Here is an 18,005-nt window from a genome sequence, read left to right on the forward strand (position 1 = left end):
TTTGGTTATTTTAATGATCCATTTCTCCAGGGATTTTTTGCAGAAATTCCTACGGATTTTTTTTCTAAGATTAGGAAATTTTCCACAAGAACTGCTCTGGAGATTTTGTTCAGGAATTCATTAATAAATTCCCTCAAAGATTATCTCCCAAAATTTGTTTCGGAGATTTTTTTAGAAGATTTATCCGGAGATTTCCTCCAGGGATTCCTTCGGGGATATCCCCCTAGAGCTCCTCAGTGGATTTTCAATAGTATTTTCTTCGAGGATTTCGTCCAATATTCCACCGTACTTTCTTCAGGAATTTCCCTGCGAGTTGCTCTAAGAATCCCGCTGGTACTTTTCTACCGAATTCTACTCAAGAGTTACTCAAAAATTCTTATCGGGAGTTCCATCAAGGATTCCTAAGTCCGTCTCCTAGGTTATAGTTCCTCCGGGAATTATTCGATAAGCTCCACCAGGAGTTCTACTGCGCAGAGATAAATACGCAAAAAGCCAAGAATTCCTAAGTCCGCCAGAAATCCCCAGGATGGATGAACTCTGTCAGGAACTCCTTTGAATATTTTGCGGTATGTTTAATACGTGATTCTTACGTGAATTTCTACAGAAACCCCTCTCGGGATTCAGAGTAATTTAATTTTTCTACAAGCATCACCAACATGTTTGTTTTTGTGATCACGTTCGAAATGGATCGGAAAAAAATACAACAACGGTATATGCTCGTGCGGTTTGGTCTTTTTTTACTGGTCTTATTAATTTTGACAGGTCTATTTTTGGAATATATTTAGATAAAAAAATGGACCACCGATGAAGTTGCATTAAGGTTCAATTCATGTTCGACAAATGCAATTGGGATCAATGTGCGCGAAATTGGGATCAATGTGCGCGAAATATTAGTTTTATTAATTTACAGTGAGACCTCCATGAGTCGATGTTCCATGGCTCGATATCGACTCATGGATGCATACTGCTTTATGCTTAGGGGCTGTCCATTGATTACGTAAGGGTTTTTGGGGGAAGGCGGGGATTGAGGTTTCTTACGCGTTATACTAATTGTTATAAATGTACATACCAAAAGTCTTTCCATGGGGAGGGGTTGAAAAACTGCCAAATTGTATTACGTAATATATGGACATATCGGAGATGAACCAGCCAAGGGCTAGAATCTCCCTAATAAAGATAAATAATAATAATAATAAATGGACAGCCCCCCACTATGATGGTCCCCTAAAACAGCTTTCCAAAGCATTCCTGTATATACACTACCCGTCATAAATACGGACTCGCTAAAATAAGTATTGCAACACTCAGCTGAATATTGAATCACCCTGAAAAGTTTAGCATCACCTCAAAACAGGTTAATTCACATTGCTATATCTCGAGATCCTTACGACTTGCAAAGAAGCGATCTTCAGCAAAGTTGTTCAGGGGATCAAGAACATCCGGAAAGCGATCAGTTTAGTTCGCGATTTTGCCGCTAGGTGGCGCTACTGAGCATGTAAAATTGAGCATTTCAAACTAGTTCTAGCTTGTGATCCATAAGAGATAGAAAGTTCGGGTCTTCGGCAAAGTTGCTCAGGGGTTCAAAGACATCCGGAAAGCGAACAGTTTAGTTTGCGATTTTGCCGCTAGGTGACGCTAGTGAGCATGCATTCAAAAATGTAGTGTCACATGACATGAATCATTTGGATATAAAGCGAATCATATGTGAATAAAGTGAACAAGAATGTAATCGGTTCTGAATTACTTGTATATGAAGTAAATATTATCTTAAATACTTGACTATGTAGTGAATCAGACATGAACCACATGAAGTGATTCTCACCTGAAACACTTGAATATGAAGTGGATTGGACATGAGTCTCTTGGATATGAAACTAGTCAAATCTGAAACACTTGAATACAAAGTGAATGAGACCTGAATGCCTTAAATTTACTTCAAAAATCAAACATCAATCACTTGGATATTGAACTAATCAAATCTGAAAAACGTACATAAAGATATTCAAGCATGAATCACTTGAAAATGAAGTGAATCAGCCCTAACCTGCTTGAACATCAAGTCATACCTGTAAAAGTGTTAAATTCTAGATAAATCAAACCTGAACTACTTGAATATCAAGTAATGCGTACTTAAAATAGGTGAATATGAAGTGCTTCAGAGAATCAAACCTGAATCACTTGGATATGAAGCGAATCAAACATTAATCACTGTAAATAAATCCTAAATCTCTTGAATATGAAATCAATCAGACCTGAATCACTTGTACATAAAGTGAATCAAACTTGGAACATTTGAAAATGAAGTGAATCACTTGGAATCATTTGAACATCAATGAATCAAACATAAAACAGTCGAATATGAGTGAATCAGATAAGAATCACTAGGATATGGAGCAAACTGAATCACTTGAAAATGAAATGAATCAATTCTGAATCACTTAATAATAAAGTGAATCTGACGTGAAACACTTACGGGTATGAAGAAAACTAAACTTGAATCTATTGAATATAAAATCAATCAATCCTGAGTCACTTGAACATGGAGTGAATTTGACATGATTTTTGTTTACTCCATGTTCAAGTCAAACCTGAATTTCCTGAATATAGAGTGAATCAAACCCGAAAGACATGAATATAAAGAGAATAAGACATCAATCACTTGGATATGAAGTCAATCAAACTTGAACCAAGAAGAGACTCTGACTTGAATAATTTGAATATGATGAATATGAGTCCTGACATAGTCACTCGCACATGGAGTAAGTCATACCAGAATCAATAGAATATGAATCAGATATGATACACTTGAATATACATTTGATCAGACCTGAATCACTTTAATTTAATATGATTCCATCCCTAATCACTTCAACTTCCAAATGTCAAAGGATTTCTGAACAGCATTCTGGAAATTCTATCTTATCAAATTCATAGTGATTAGGTACAGTCAGCCCTCCAGAGTAAACTGTTTCCTTGACTTTCCGAACAACTTTGCTGACTCAAACTTTCTATCTCATCTGGCTCGAAAGATAGAATTTGTTTCATATATATATAATTAAATACGCGTACTAGTGCAACCTAGTGGCAAAATTAGGAACCAAAAAAATTGATACTTGGATGTCCTTTACTTTATTTCTGTTCTTTACTTACCGAAGACCCGAACTTTCTATCTCTTGTGAATCGCAAGCTAGAACTAGTTCAAAATACTCAGTTTTACATGCTCACTAGCGCCACCTATCGGCAAAATCTCGAACTAAACTATCTGTCTTCCGGATGTCCTTGACTTTCTGAACAACTTTGCAGAAGACTCGAACTTTCTATCTCATGTCCCAGTCAACATTTTGGTTGGTATAACTTTTGCTATACATCATTCTATATGAATCAATTCAATCGTATAGAATGCACGAAAAGGCTATATACCTACCAAAGTGGAGGCTATATGCGTACTTGGCACGACTTTTTCGGACTTTCTGCGATCAGATAAACGATGCCACAAAATTTGGATGAAAATAAAAAAAAAGATTCCAGCGAGTCTCGAACGCGGGACCTCTGGATCAAGAATCAGGCACCTAACTACTGTAACACCAAGGGTTGCATATCCGATGGGTGATTGTTTGCCATTATTAATACATGTTTCATGTACAGCGACACATACTTTGTTGTTCTTTGAGGCCCATCGTCAGCAGATAGACAAAGTTTGGATGGCAATTTTTGCTAAGTTATTGCGATGTCATACGATGCTTTCTGGATATATATCAATCCAGAAAGCATCGTATGACATCGCAATAACTTAGTAAAAATTGCCATCCAAACTTTGTCTATCTGCTGACGATGGGCCAGTTCGATCTGTCAGTTTATATAACATAACGCGATTCTATGTTGCACTATTTACGACATGTTTTGCTGTCAACACAGATTGTCGTTTATGAATCGTATTGGGGATTTATATACAACTTGTATTGACATTGATAACGCTTAATATGGCATCTTGTGTGATTCTAATTTTGGACGCATGAATATGTGATTTTGGATACACATTCTTATACGATACGTGGTTCACTGGGGTGGATCAAAAGCTAGAACTAGTTTGAAATGCTCAATTTTGCATGCTCACTAGCGCCACCTAGCGGCGAAATCTACAACCTAACTGTTTGTCTTCCGGATGTACTTGGCCTTCTTAACAACTTCGCCGAAGACTCGAACTTTCTATCTCTTATGGATCACAAGCTAGAACTAGTTTAAAATGCTCAATTCTACATGCTCACTAGAGCCACCTAGCGGCAAAATCGCGAACTAACCCAGCCAACAAATATGTTCACATAACTGAGACTGCAAGTCAATAAAGTGAACACTTATTCGGTAAAAACAGATTGTATAAAATGCACGAATTCCCTCTATTCTCACCAATCTGGAGGCCATATACGTACATCTTAGACAATTCATCATGGTCAATACAACTTCAGATGAATTGATTTGGCGTTCACTATAACTGCGTGTATGACTGTGTGTTGCACCTTATATAACTTAATATTTACAAACAATGAAAATAAAAATAAATAAAAAAAACCATCAGACCAGCCTCGATCATCTGACCTTTAGATCACGAGTCAGATACGTTACCACTATGCCATTCAGCTGTGTAGCAGGATCATGTCCTTAAGCAAATATAAATGCAAAATTGTGTACCATCGTGTTTCGATGTAACCGAACTTAATTGTCGTTAGGCAAATGAATAAGCCAGTGCAACACTGAAGGCTGCATGGATTTATCGAATTCGCACTTGCAGTTGAAACAAAGTGAAGCAATTTATTGGAGACGTTGTACGGAAATATTTATGTAAAGTGAAGTCACTGTGTTGCTGTTGAACAGTGATGTTCTTTTAACTGGTAAGTCAATATGTTTAACAATACCACTTTTGAGGACATTTTCGGTATATGTTGCGGTCTTCCCCTGTATGATTCTATATCTACATCAGATGAACTCATATGTAATCTCACATTGAATATTATAATAGAGTCACACTAAGTAAAGTTGAAATCGTAATGGAATGACAGTTTGAAGTTACATATTTGATCAGATTAAATTGCAATTATATAAGATGCAAATTCAAGTTAGATGAAATTGATGACTTCATTAACAATTTCAATCAATTAAATTTTGCGTCATATCCAATTCCAACGAAAACTGCACATTTGTACAATTTGAAATGAATATCCTTATATGACCTCTGGTTTGCTGGGAAACTGTTCGCTTTCCGGATGTCCTTGATCCCCTGAACAACTTTGCTGAAGATCGCTTCTTTGCAAGTCGTAAGGATCTCGAGATATAGCAATGTGAATTAACCTGTTTTGAGGTGATGCTAAACTTTTTGGAGGTGATTCATTATTCAGCTGAGTGTTGCAATACTTATTTCAGTGAGTCCGTATTTATGACGGGTAGTGTATCAGTATCATCAGTATAATGCCCATTGAGGCGATTGAAAATTTAAAAAATGTTTGAAAATCCAAACTCTTATATGTTTCTTACCCTCCTTACCATAAAAATAGAGTTCTGTGAAATTTTCTGCTTTTTCTGTGGTGATTCAAAGGTAGGTTTGTATGGAAATTACTATGGAGAAATTTTGAGAAATGTTCCAAACACGCTAGTACTGTAATGTAAGTAAATAAAAACTTATCATCCCATAGTGAAAACACATTCTATAAACAGTGATGGAAAGTGGCGAACGCTTCATCTGATATGGAACAAAAACAAAACTAAACGCTCCCGAGCGTCAGAGCGCTGGCTTACTCGCATCTGTCGACTCCCGAGTAACTGAAGCAAAAAGTGATTCGCGAACGTGTTCGGAGCTGCTCAGAGTCATATTGTGCTTTTGGGAAAAAAGCTGCTTACCCTCCGAGATTTATGGTTTTCAAGGGCTTTTGACTACAAACTAGTAGTTTACTATCGATATGATGGTTATACAATTAATTTGTCTGTCAAAACCATACTAAATCACACCTTGCTCGGTTACTCGCGAGTAAACGCTCGCGAGCTTGTTGCTACTTCTTTTGACATGTTCTCCCGAGCAGACGGGTGCGGGCTTACTCACACCTAGCCAGATCCCGAGTCTGTGATGTTTGTTATGCGTTGGTATACACTCGTGAGCTGCTTCGTGATGCGAACTTTTCCAGCACTGTCTATAAACCTTAATTAAAGATGTTCCTGAAGAAACAAATCCCTCTTGAGAAAATTTTGTATGGGCTATAATCCCATTTTTGTAGATGTTTGCAGGGCTAAAACCCCTGTTCCATTATTTAATATTTCGATGAGTCTATGCTTCCTTCTACACAACTGCGATTTCGAAAGATGACAAGAAAATATAAAATACTGCAACACCTATTGAGTAGAGCATTCGACAATTTTTGTAATATTGTAATACAGCGCTTTAAATCATATAATGTTCTGGAACTTTTAAAATGTTTCACAACAGACCAAACATTACAACAGCATTGAGGCCACGTGCTTTTTGGAGTATAATCAGAGTATAAATTTAGGCGATTTTGCTGTCATTAGTATCATGCGTGTAAATGTCGGGTCATGTTAAGGCCCAAGTAAATATGGAGCAGAAGTCAAAACTGAAAAAATAGTTTTCTCACTTTAAGCCAACAAATCGAAAAAAAAAAAATATAAAAGCACACAGCTTTTTGGTTTGGCAAATAAAAGAGTAGTGTCTTTTTTTGTATATTTGGAAAGAAAAAACTGCTATTTTAGTTTTGACTCTCGCACCATTTTACTTGGGTCTTAATAAAATTACGACCATTATCATCATTACATATCCACTGGGACCGAGTCTGTTTCTAGTCATACAACACATTCACTGTTATAAACAGAGAAATTTCTTTGTCCAATTGGAATTTTGCAACTGAACAAGGAGATGATCAATCTTTGAAAGATTATGCATTGCTTTTCGCTTTCAAATTTCATTGGAGCGTGGCTAGCCACGTTGGGTTAGCTAGTTGAGAATAATTTCAAATTGGTTGCCGAAAATCGAGAAGCTATACAAAACTGACGAAAATTAATGAAAACTAAAAGTTTCTCGTGACCCACCAAAAACAAGCTCCCAGGGCATAGAGTATCATCGTACCTGCCACACGATATACAAATGCAAAAAATGTTCAATTAGCAAAAAAAAAAGCTCTCAGTTAATAACTGTGAAAGTGCACATAAGAACACTTAGCTGAGAAGCAAGCTTTGTCCCAGTTGGGACGTAACGCCAGAAAGAAGAAGAATATTCTGAAGAATATTCTGAAGAATTTGTAGAGAAGTTTTAAGAAGAGCCTCAAAGGCAAAGTTGGAAAACTGAATTTATGGATGAATCCATTCTTGATTATTCTATAGCCAATTTTTGGTGAAATTTCTACAATGCAGTGTACTTTTTGTTGGAGAAATACTCAGTAATTCTAGGAAATCCTAAATTAATGAAATACTGGATGATATTTTAAGCTGATAATTGTATTTTAATGCGTACTTATATGGATGATCTTCCAGAAAAATTGTTTAATAGATTTTCTAAAGAATTCTCTGGCACAATTTTTCAAGCAATTTCTTCGAAAGATTTTCTGGTGAGATCATAAAGCGAAACTCTAGGAAAAATCTGTTGAATAATAACTAATAATCTCTGGAATGATGTTTCATGTGAGGAACTCAGTGAAATTGGTAAAGGAGTTCTTGGGGGAAGCACTGAAAAAATATACAAATATTTAATGTTGAAATCCCCGTGGAAATGTTTTTGGTTAAATATCTTCGAAGCTCGTGTAAGATTCACAAGAGTAGAAGCATTAACCTAAGAATGCTAATGTCGCTACTGTTTGTGTTACCATCATCTAGTTTGCCACGAGCTGACAGCTTGAGTACCGGTCCTCGAAATGTCAAATAAATTTTAAAATCATCCATCACTACAACATGGCATGAAACAAACAATGAAAATATACATTTAAAGGTGATAATAAACTAATTCAGTATTGTGAGAACAGCACCGTTAGCGTTCTACTACTAATATTTCTATTAGATAAAGAATGAATACTGTCCATAGTAAATTCACAAATACTGCTGATGTGCAGCGATATGAGACAATATCACAAACAAATAAAATCAATACAAATCAATGAAAACAAAAAAAATGTGAAAATCGTAACTATTGCGACCAGAAGCGCGTCCGCGTTACAAACTCTAATGGAATTAAATGGTATAGTGCTAAATTCGGTTTTTCATCTATTCATTGGTATTCGACTAATGAGAAGAATTTATAAAATGTTATTAATGACAACAACCTCGCGATTGTGTTTAATAGACAAAATATAATGTATTCGGTAATTTTTGATGGTACTTTAAATAGAACAAATGGACCCGCTGTGCTGAAAAGGAGCAGATTTTTTTCCACGACGACAACGAAGTGCGATGACAGTCTGAAGGGCCAAAGGACCATACGCGATGCAGAAGCGTCGCATCACCGCCCGGGCGGAAGCGGATCGCAATCTGGCTCTGTAATATGTAAGAAACTAGCAGCAGAAGCAGCCAATGGTAGTTAGTTTGCCTCTTGAGGGAGAACTGCTTCCGCTATCGCGTTTGGTGCTCGACTCTTAGTTCTGCGAGCTGCGATGGGTTTGATAGTTCACTTTTGGGATGGCGTCTGAGCCGAGAAGGACAAACTTGACGAAGCGAAAAAGCTTTCTTTTATTAAATTTTGGTAAACGAATGATGGGAGTCAGAGGCGCCTTGATGCCATCCAGTCACCTGGAGTAGTTTCCTTCGCGATTCCATCTTCACAGGGAACTGTTACTAGAAGAAATCAGAACATAAGACCAAACTCAACACTCCAGTTTTCTGACTGTAAGAAAAAATGGTGAAATCTAGAGGAATGCTTATCGTGAAATTTCTCGAAAAAAGAGAAATCCAAAAAGTCGAAAGGACAAAAAAAGAGAAATTTGAAGAGGATAATCCAGAGAAATACTAGGAAAAATCTTTGGTGCCATTCCTGTTAGACTTTTTTCCCATGTGTATAAAAGAAATGAGTGAAATTATTCAAATGATACTAAAGAAGGATTTGAAAGAAAGTATAGTATTTTAAGTTCATTACGAAGAATTTCTTTCTACATTCAAACTTTTGAGACCATTTGATATGAAATACACAACCGATAAACACCCTTTTCGTTTTGTGAGCGGTATCCACACACACCTGTTCCGTCGCTTGACGACCAACGATTAGCAGCTGGAGCATGAACATGTTCGCTGAATGGGCTGCACTAACAATTTCCTGACCATCCTCAGCCCCAACTTTAGCAGCAGCAGCCTATGCCCATTTATCTACGGGTCGGAAAACGATTCCGATGTAGAAGCCGCTTTGGTGGCTTTGGTGTGACGTCAAAGAACATCGACATCAGATGACGTATTCCATGTCAAATCGGTCGGTCACTGAACTCGACCATCTTCAATTTATAGTAAAATTTTCACATGTTTTCGGTATGGTAGAATAAGTGTTTTCCATAGATAAATCGATTATTTTGACTGAATAATAACTTCTAAAACTGGGACAGAGCCGGCTTCTCAGCTTAGTGTTCTTATGAGCACTTCCACAGTTATTAACTGAGAGCTTTCTTTGCCATTTTCTCATTCATATATCGTGTGGCAGGTACGATGATACTCTATGCCCAGGGAAGTCAAGGTAATTTCCATTACGAAAAGATCCTGGGCCGACCGAAATACGAACCCAAACACCTTCAGCATGGCTTTGCTTTGTAGCCATGGTCTCTAACCACAGGGTTAAGAAAGGCCCCAAAAACGTTCTATGAAGAAATTGAATTTGTAAATACGTTTTGATGCGAATTTATTGAACACTCGTCATATTTCCTTCTACTGACTTATTGACTTATGTTCTTGATGAAGAACCATGGTGAACTAATAAAAATTACCTATTTTATCATTTTATAAGTTTGTTTTTGCATTAAATTTGAAAAAAAAAAACCGGGAAGATCACTACTTCTTGAGATGAGCTCTGAATAACCATTGTGGTTCAGTATAATTTCAAAACTATTATTTTATCATCGAAACGTATTTGTTCTAACAAAACAATCAAAATTTTAAAAATCGACCAAGTATTGTTCTTAGAAAAACATGAAAAAAAATGTCTTCATCATAGAACCTTGTCCCAAACCCCTTTTTTACATTCTTTTTGATGAAAATTTAAAAAAATATCAAAATAGTGTTTTTGTGTTATTTAAAATTTATGTTTTATTTTTCAATCTTTCTAAGAATATCAATCACGGTTTCTAATAGTTTCGACTTATTCTGGATGGAATTCATCACATCGGATCGCCCTCTGCCCCAGAGTAGGTAAGAGGCAATCAAATAGAATCGAACATAGTTACAGTTTACTTTGCCACATATGAAAGTCTGGAAAGCAGCTTATAGTAAGGTTGGTTACACCAGTCAGCCACCACAGCAGAAGCAGCAGAAGGGTCGTCGTCATTGGTCGGTCAGTTGTTGGGATTTCGATTCAACTGACTGGACAACGGTGATGACCGTCCTGCTGGTTCTGGCTATGGCAATCATTGGACATATTCTGGATGGCGGTGCGGGAGAAGAAGAGAGGGTCTGAGATAGAGGAATTGAACAGTGAAACAATTGAAAGCAAAATGTTGTCAACACGAAACGGGGATTACACTTTGGTCGGTTACTGTAGACAACCATGCTGGGCAGTGTTGCCATGCTTTATTCATGTTGATCAGCAATAAGGTATTCGGATGTTTTTTTAATTCGCATTTTTGGTTAGCTGCTGCCTAAATCTTAGCAAATTTATCAGCAGCTTACAATGTCATAATCCTTATGCAGCCCACAGACGACTCAGACTGTTTGACAAACATTGACACCGCCCCTAGGTGGGTGCTTTGTTTGTCCGTGTGGGAGGCTGCTTGACGAACCAATTTGAGAGTTTGTGAAACCTATTTGACGGTTGGCGAATCGCTCGACCAAAATCAAATAAGTTGGATTTAGCTCAAACCACCGATGGGTGGAGCCAAATGTTTGACGAACGGATCGTACCGTCTGTAGGGATGTTGCACCAACAAACTGTCAAACTTCAGTTTGTTTATGCGTGGCTGGTCATAAGCCATAACATTTTCGATATAGTTCGAGGTCACGATTACAATTGAAAATGTATGAAACAGCAGCAGCACAAAGTTTCTGAAAGGATCCTTTGGACAGTAACCCATGGAAAGTTATTACGATAAAAAGATCCACAGGAGAAGAACAATGCCAGTCAATCTTGCTGGGTACTTGAAGCTCGTTGAGCGGTTCGATTGCACCGTATGTATTGGCCACCACTTCGTTCCATCCATCAGCTTGTCCAGCAGGGCGCTGAGATTATTTTTGTGGATACCTAAACAATCCAGAGCATTCAAGGAATTTTTTAATGTGCCAGAAATAATTGAAATTCTTTCTCAAGTTTTTCCCGTTATTCATTTAGTAATCTCTAAATGATCTCATGAACTTCTAAACAGGCTGGTAAAGGGATTCTATGAATAAAAAATGTATCCAGTAATTCCTCCAAGAATTCTCAAGGCTGGGAGCGAATCACTCTTTAGTGATTTGGTCAATATTCACTATTGGCACCAACAAGTCACTTTTTTCATTATTTATATTTATACATTTCATTCCTTCATAAATTTATCTATCCAGAAACTGCACTATCCTGATGCTATCAGGAATATCTCTTTAAATTTTTTGAAGTTTTTCTTTAGACATTTCTTAAAAAGTCCTCCAGTGATTCTGATAATATTTCCTCAGAAACTCCTCCAGGAATCTCTACAGAAATTTCTTCAGATATTCCTCAAAAAATCCTTCAGAGATTTTTTCAGAACATTCTCCAGCGATTTTCAGATTTTCGTCTGGACCAACATCAAGAAATTCCACGATGAATTTTCCAAGAAACTCTAAAAATTTTCAAGGTGTAAGTTCAGAAATCTATAAATATTCCTATCGTCGAGGGATTACTTCAGGCAATCTTCAAGGAATTATTCCAGATCTTTTTTCAGAGTTATTTGCAAAGATTACTCCATATATTCCTCCAGTCATTTCTGAAGAAATTACTCTGGAATTTTCTCCTAATATTCCTTCAGATATATTTCCAAGGATTTAATTTTATTATTGAAGGATTTCTCTCAGATATTCCTCCAGGGATTCCTCAAAACGTAAGGTTTCCTTCAGAGATTTATTCAAGAATTTCTACAGGATTTCCGTCAAAAAACCCTCGCGCAATTTTTTCAGAAAGTTCATAAGAAATAAATTCAGAAATCATTCCAGGGCTTCCTCCAAACGTGTCGCCAGGGGTTCTTCCATAAATTCTCGCAGGATTTCCTCCAGCGATTACTTCGGAATTGTATACAGGGATTTAGAAATGTATCCATAAAATCTTCCAGGGATGATTTAGAAACTCCACTTTTTTCGAGAAGCTACTCCAAGGATTACTCCCAAAAAATGCTGCAGGGTTTACTTAAGGAATCGCTGAAAACAAGTTTTAAAAAATTCCTGTATATGTTCTTTCAGAAATAACGCCAGGGTTTCATTTAGAAAAATCTTTCTAAGTTTTCCATTCAGAATAATTTCCAAGGTTCTCCTAAATATCCTGCGGAATTTAGTTCAGGAATTCTTTTAAGGATACCGAGTTTCTCAGGAGATCGTACCACAAACTAGTTCAGAAATTAGTACAATTGTCCTACAGCATTTGTTCAGGAATTCCTAGAGAATTTCATCTGAGAATTCGTCTAGGGATTTTTCCAGCTGTTCCTCCTAGAACTATTATTGGGATCCCTTCAGAGTTTCTTCTTGCAATTCTTCTTGGGACTCGTTTATTTAGTTAACGTCTACACAGATAACTAAATGGGGACTCCTACTCTGTTTGGAAATTTCTCCATGAAAACCGCAAAGGATTCATCCAGCAAATCTTTCAGAAAATCGTCCAGGAATATTTACAGGGATTTCGTATGCTGCTCTTGAAGAAACTCCTTCAATGAAGTATCTCAAGGGATTCCACGAAAAATATCTTCAAGTAATTCTACAGGCCTTACTTTAGAAATTCATCTACATTGCAATTCCCAGAACAATCGCACGTTGGAATCTCACTGAATTTTTTCCGAAAAGTTTTTATAAGAAATTCCTGATGGAATCTTTGGAGGAATTCCGGAAGAAATACCTAGAGAAATTCGTTTAGGAATCCTTAAATAAACTAATGCTAGTACAGTCGCCTCTCCACATCTCGATATCGAAGGGACCATCGAGATAGGGAGAGATCGAGGCATAGAACAAATTTTTAATGAGTACTAGATTGAAAATCATTCCGTCACCAAGTAAATCAAAAACAAACAGACGTCATTTTGTGTTTTGAATTAGTAAAATCTAGTCTAGTAACCTTTGATAATGGGCATATCGACATACGGAGAGGAAATCGGGAACGAAAATCACATCGAGATAGGGAGGTATCGAGATAAGGAGGATATCGAGATAGGGAGAGTGAAAATGTATGCAGCATGAAGGGACCGAAAAAATCATCGACATAGGGAGAGATATCGAGATGTAGAACATCGAGATGTGGAGAGTCGACTGTAATATGAAAAAAATACGAAGTAATTCATATAGGAATTTCTTAAAATCGCTGGAGAATTTCGTAAAAGAATTTCTGGATGATTTATTGAAGGAATTTCGGGTGGAAAGTTCTGGAAGGATCCCTGAAGGAACTCTTTTAAGTATTCCTGTAACAATCCCAGTAGTCATAGAGAAATACCTGAAAGAATTGCTTAAGGAGTTTTTGAAAGTATTCTGGAAGGAATATCTAAAATTATCTGTAATGTGAACGCCTCAAAAAATTCATAAACAAAATTTGGTAAATACTACTGAGTACATGGCAGAATTCCTGCAGGGTTCTATGAAAAAAATATTGAAGATTTCCTTGCTGAAATTATGCAGTTATTACTGGAGGAATTGTTGGACAAATTTGTAGTGGAACCCATGAAAAAATCAGGAGACATTCTTGGAGAAATACCTGGAAGATTCTATATAAAAACAAGCATGAAGAAGATTTTCTAAAGAAATTTTTGAATAATTTTTTGGAGAACTTCTAAGGAAATTCCTGGAAGAATATCTGAAGCAACTGCGGTAGAAATTATTACAAATATTACGAGAGGAGTCTCTGGAGGAATTTCTGAACGATTCTGAAACCCCTTGATGAATTTCCGGAGTTTATTCCTGACGGTGATATATCTGGAGAAATCTTTCGAAGAAATCCAAGAGGGAACTCCGAACGCACCTCCACCTGCTTGGAGAATATCTGGAATAATTTTGGAGTAATCGCTGGAAAAAATTCTGTAGGAATTCATAAAGTAGTTTTTGGCTATTTTCCAGGAAAATATTTACAAGTCATTTTTTGTAAAAACCCTTGCAGTAATTGAAACAGAAATTCCTGAAGCAAATCATAGAGAAGTTCATAGAAAATAACCTGAAAGAATAAGTTTTAAATATTCTAGAGATATTATATGATGAATTTCTAGAGAAACTGCTGAAGGAAATCTTTGAGGAAATTCTGTAAAAATCTCTGGTATACTTTAAAGCATCGTAGAGGAATCTTTTTAAAAAAATGAAGGGATTTTGTGAAAATATCTTTTGAAGAATTCCAGGAAGAATTTCTAGTGGATTTCTTGTAGATTTTTCTAAAGAAATTTTTAAAGAAATGCCAGGAAGAATTTCTGGATACATTCCCATAGAAATTTTAGAATGAATTTCTGGAGGAATGTGTCAAAAAGTTTGATGGAGAGTTCTTTAAAAAGTCAGAAGAAGGCTCTATATTACATTATGGAGAAGCACTGTAGTCAATTTATAAAGATCTTTCTGGATTAGTATCCGATGTTAAACTCTGGAATTTCTGAAGTAATCTCTGGAGAATGTTTGAAGGAGAACTGAAATTTTACGCATGAAATCTCAGTGAAATTTCTGAAGGAATCTCTTATGGTTACTTCTTTTGGAATTCCTGGCATAATTTCTGTAGAAAATTGCGAATGAATCACAGAAAAAGTTTATGAAGGAATCTGAAATATTTCCAGAAGGAACTCCTGGAGGATTGTGTATAAGTGGAATCTCTGAAGGAATCACGCTTGAAATAATTAAGGGAGGAATTCCTGGAAGATTTTCTGGAGAAATCCCTGAAGAATTGTCAGGAAGAACTCCTGAAAAAGGAATACCTTGAGGAATTTGTTGGAGAATTTGTAAAGGATTTTTATAGAAATTTTTGGGGAATTTCCGGAAGAAATCCCTGGAAAATTTGCTGAAGGAATCTCAAAAGGGATATTCTTTAAAAACTTCTGACAGAAATGCTGGATGATATTCTTGAGGAAATCATGGTAGAATTTGTGAACGCATTTCTTGCATCATATCTGGGAGAAACTCTTAAAAGTCTCTGATTATGCAACTTCCTCAGGAATTCGTGGCGTATTTTCGGAATGAATTTGTGAAAGAATTCATTGGTTTTTCGGTAAATAATGAAATAGGAAAACCTTTAGGAATTCTTAGAAGAACTTGTGAGGGAATTTCCTATGTTTATTTATGGTGGATTATTTTAGGGAATGTCTAGAAAATTTTGCAAGCTTCCTGAAGAAATTTCAGCTGGAATCTCTGAAAGAATTTCAGGAGGTATCTCGCATTGTAAGAGGAATTTATGGTGGATTTCCTGAAGAAATTTTTAGCAGTAATCCTGGTGGAGTCGTTTGTGGATATTCTGTAATAATTCTCGAAAGATTTTTAAAGAAGTCTTATATCTTATGTTGTGATCTCTAGTGGGATTTCTGGAAGAATCGCTGAAGGAATTCCTGGAGGATTTTGTGGACGAATTTCTGGTGCAATTTTAGAAAGATTTTCTAAATGAGGAATAACTTGAAGAATTTGGTGGGGATTTTTTGTAGAAATTTCCGGATAAACTTCTGATGTAAATATCTGGAAAATTCCCTGGAAAAATTTCTTAAGAAGCTCCTGTTGGAAGTTTTGGGAGAATTTTGAACTGTTTTATCCTAAGGATTCACTTAAGGAACTCATTCAAGGACTCCTCAATAAAACTCTCCGATGATGCTTCCGAGAATTCTGATAAAATACCTTTCGATCTTTTTTTTTGAAATGCCTTAAACAATTCTCCACAGACTAATATAGTATTCCAACAAAGAATTCTCCAAGAACTTCCCAGGAATTCACAGTAGATTCCTACAAGAATTGCCCAGAGATTATTCTGAAATTTCAGAAGGGATTCCTCCATGAATTTTGCAGGGAATTTCCAACGGATTCCGCCAGGAACTCATACGAATCATCGGAAATTTTTCAATGATTTCCACTAGATTTTTCCAGTAATATTTTCAGGAACTATTCAGGTAGTCCTACAAAAATATGCAAGTACATCCTTCTAGACTTATTTAGGAATTACTCCGAGAAATTTCCAGAGTTCTTCAGAGATTACTCCAGGATTTCCTCAGAGGTTACTCCAGGATGTCCTCAAAAATTCCTAAAAAAGTTCTTCAAATATTTCATAAGGAATTCTCCAGGGATCTTTACAAGTATTCCCCTAGAGATTCCTCCAGAAACTGCCTGACGATCTTTTCAAAAATTTTATCAATAATTTCTCAGGAACTGCAGAGAAATGCTTCAGAAATTATTCTTGGAATGTCCTGGAGTTTTTTTTGTAAGTTCTATGGGCAATTGGGGGAACGAATTAACATGCATTTCACCAGATATTCCCCAGGGATCTTTCTTCAGGAATTCTCCAGGAAGTTTTTCAAAATATCTCAGGGGTTTAAATCAGAAATTCTCAAGATATTCTTCCAAAAACATCCCAGGAATTTTCCAAGGATTCTTCCAGAAATTTCTCCATGAGCTCTCCAAAGACTCTTCAAGAAATTTTTCCAGGAACTTCAGAAAAATACTTCAAAAATTCTTTCAGGAATGTCTCAGGGATGTCTCCAGGAATTCTCCAGGGATTTCTATAAGAAATTTCTTGAAATATCCCCAGGAATTTACCACAGATTTCAATTTCCAGGGATTCCTCCTTGAATTCCAGCGATTTATCTAAGAATTATCCAGAGATTGCACTAGGAACTCTCCAAATATAACTCTAGGATTTTTTTTTTTTGGGATTCCTACCACAGTTTACGGGATTTCTGAAGAAATTCCTCAAGAAGCTTGCTTGGGAATTGCATTTCTGAAAAAAAAAACATTTGAAAAATTCCTAGAGGAATGCTTAAAGTAATTTCTGGAAAATATCTGGTAAATTGCCTGTCAGAATCTTTTGAATAATTTCTGAAGGAATCCCTGATTTTTATGCAGGAATTCCTTAAAAAATCTTTGAAGGAAGTTCGGGAGAATTTCTAAAGGAATTCCTGGAAGAATCTTTGGATTAATTATTGAAGGAATTCCTGAATAAATCCCTGACAGCAGTCCTGGGAGAATCACTGGAGCATTCATGCAGGAATCTAACTAGAAATCTGTTAGAAATTCAAGGTTCCTGATTATATCAGGAGTTCCTCAAGGAAATGCATCACCGAAGAGAGAGAGATTCCATAAGCAATTCTTTCAAGAATCATTTCAGAAATTCCTCCAAAAATTTCATTATGATTCCCTATTGGTATTCCATCAGGAGTTCATCCAGAGATTACTTCAAAAGTTCTAACTCCTGCAGGGCTTAGATCAGAAGTTCCTCTAGGGGTTACATCAGGAATTATTCTGGGGATTACATAAGGAGTACTTTTAAGGATTTCAACCGTAGTTCCTCCAGGGGTTTAATCAGCAGTTCCTTTAGATTTTCCACCTGCAATTTATTCAGGGTCTCTATCAAATGTTTTTAAAGGGATTCCATCAGGATATCCCTATGTTTTTTCACGGGAATTCTTCTAGGGTTTCATCAGGAGTTCCTCCAGGGATACCATCAGAAGTTCTTTTAGAAGTTC

This window comes from Aedes aegypti, chromosome 2, assembly GCF_002204515.2.
Source record: "Aedes aegypti strain LVP_AGWG chromosome 2, AaegL5.0 Primary Assembly, whole genome shotgun sequence".
NCBI lineage: Eukaryota > Metazoa > Arthropoda > Insecta > Diptera > Culicidae > Aedes > Aedes aegypti.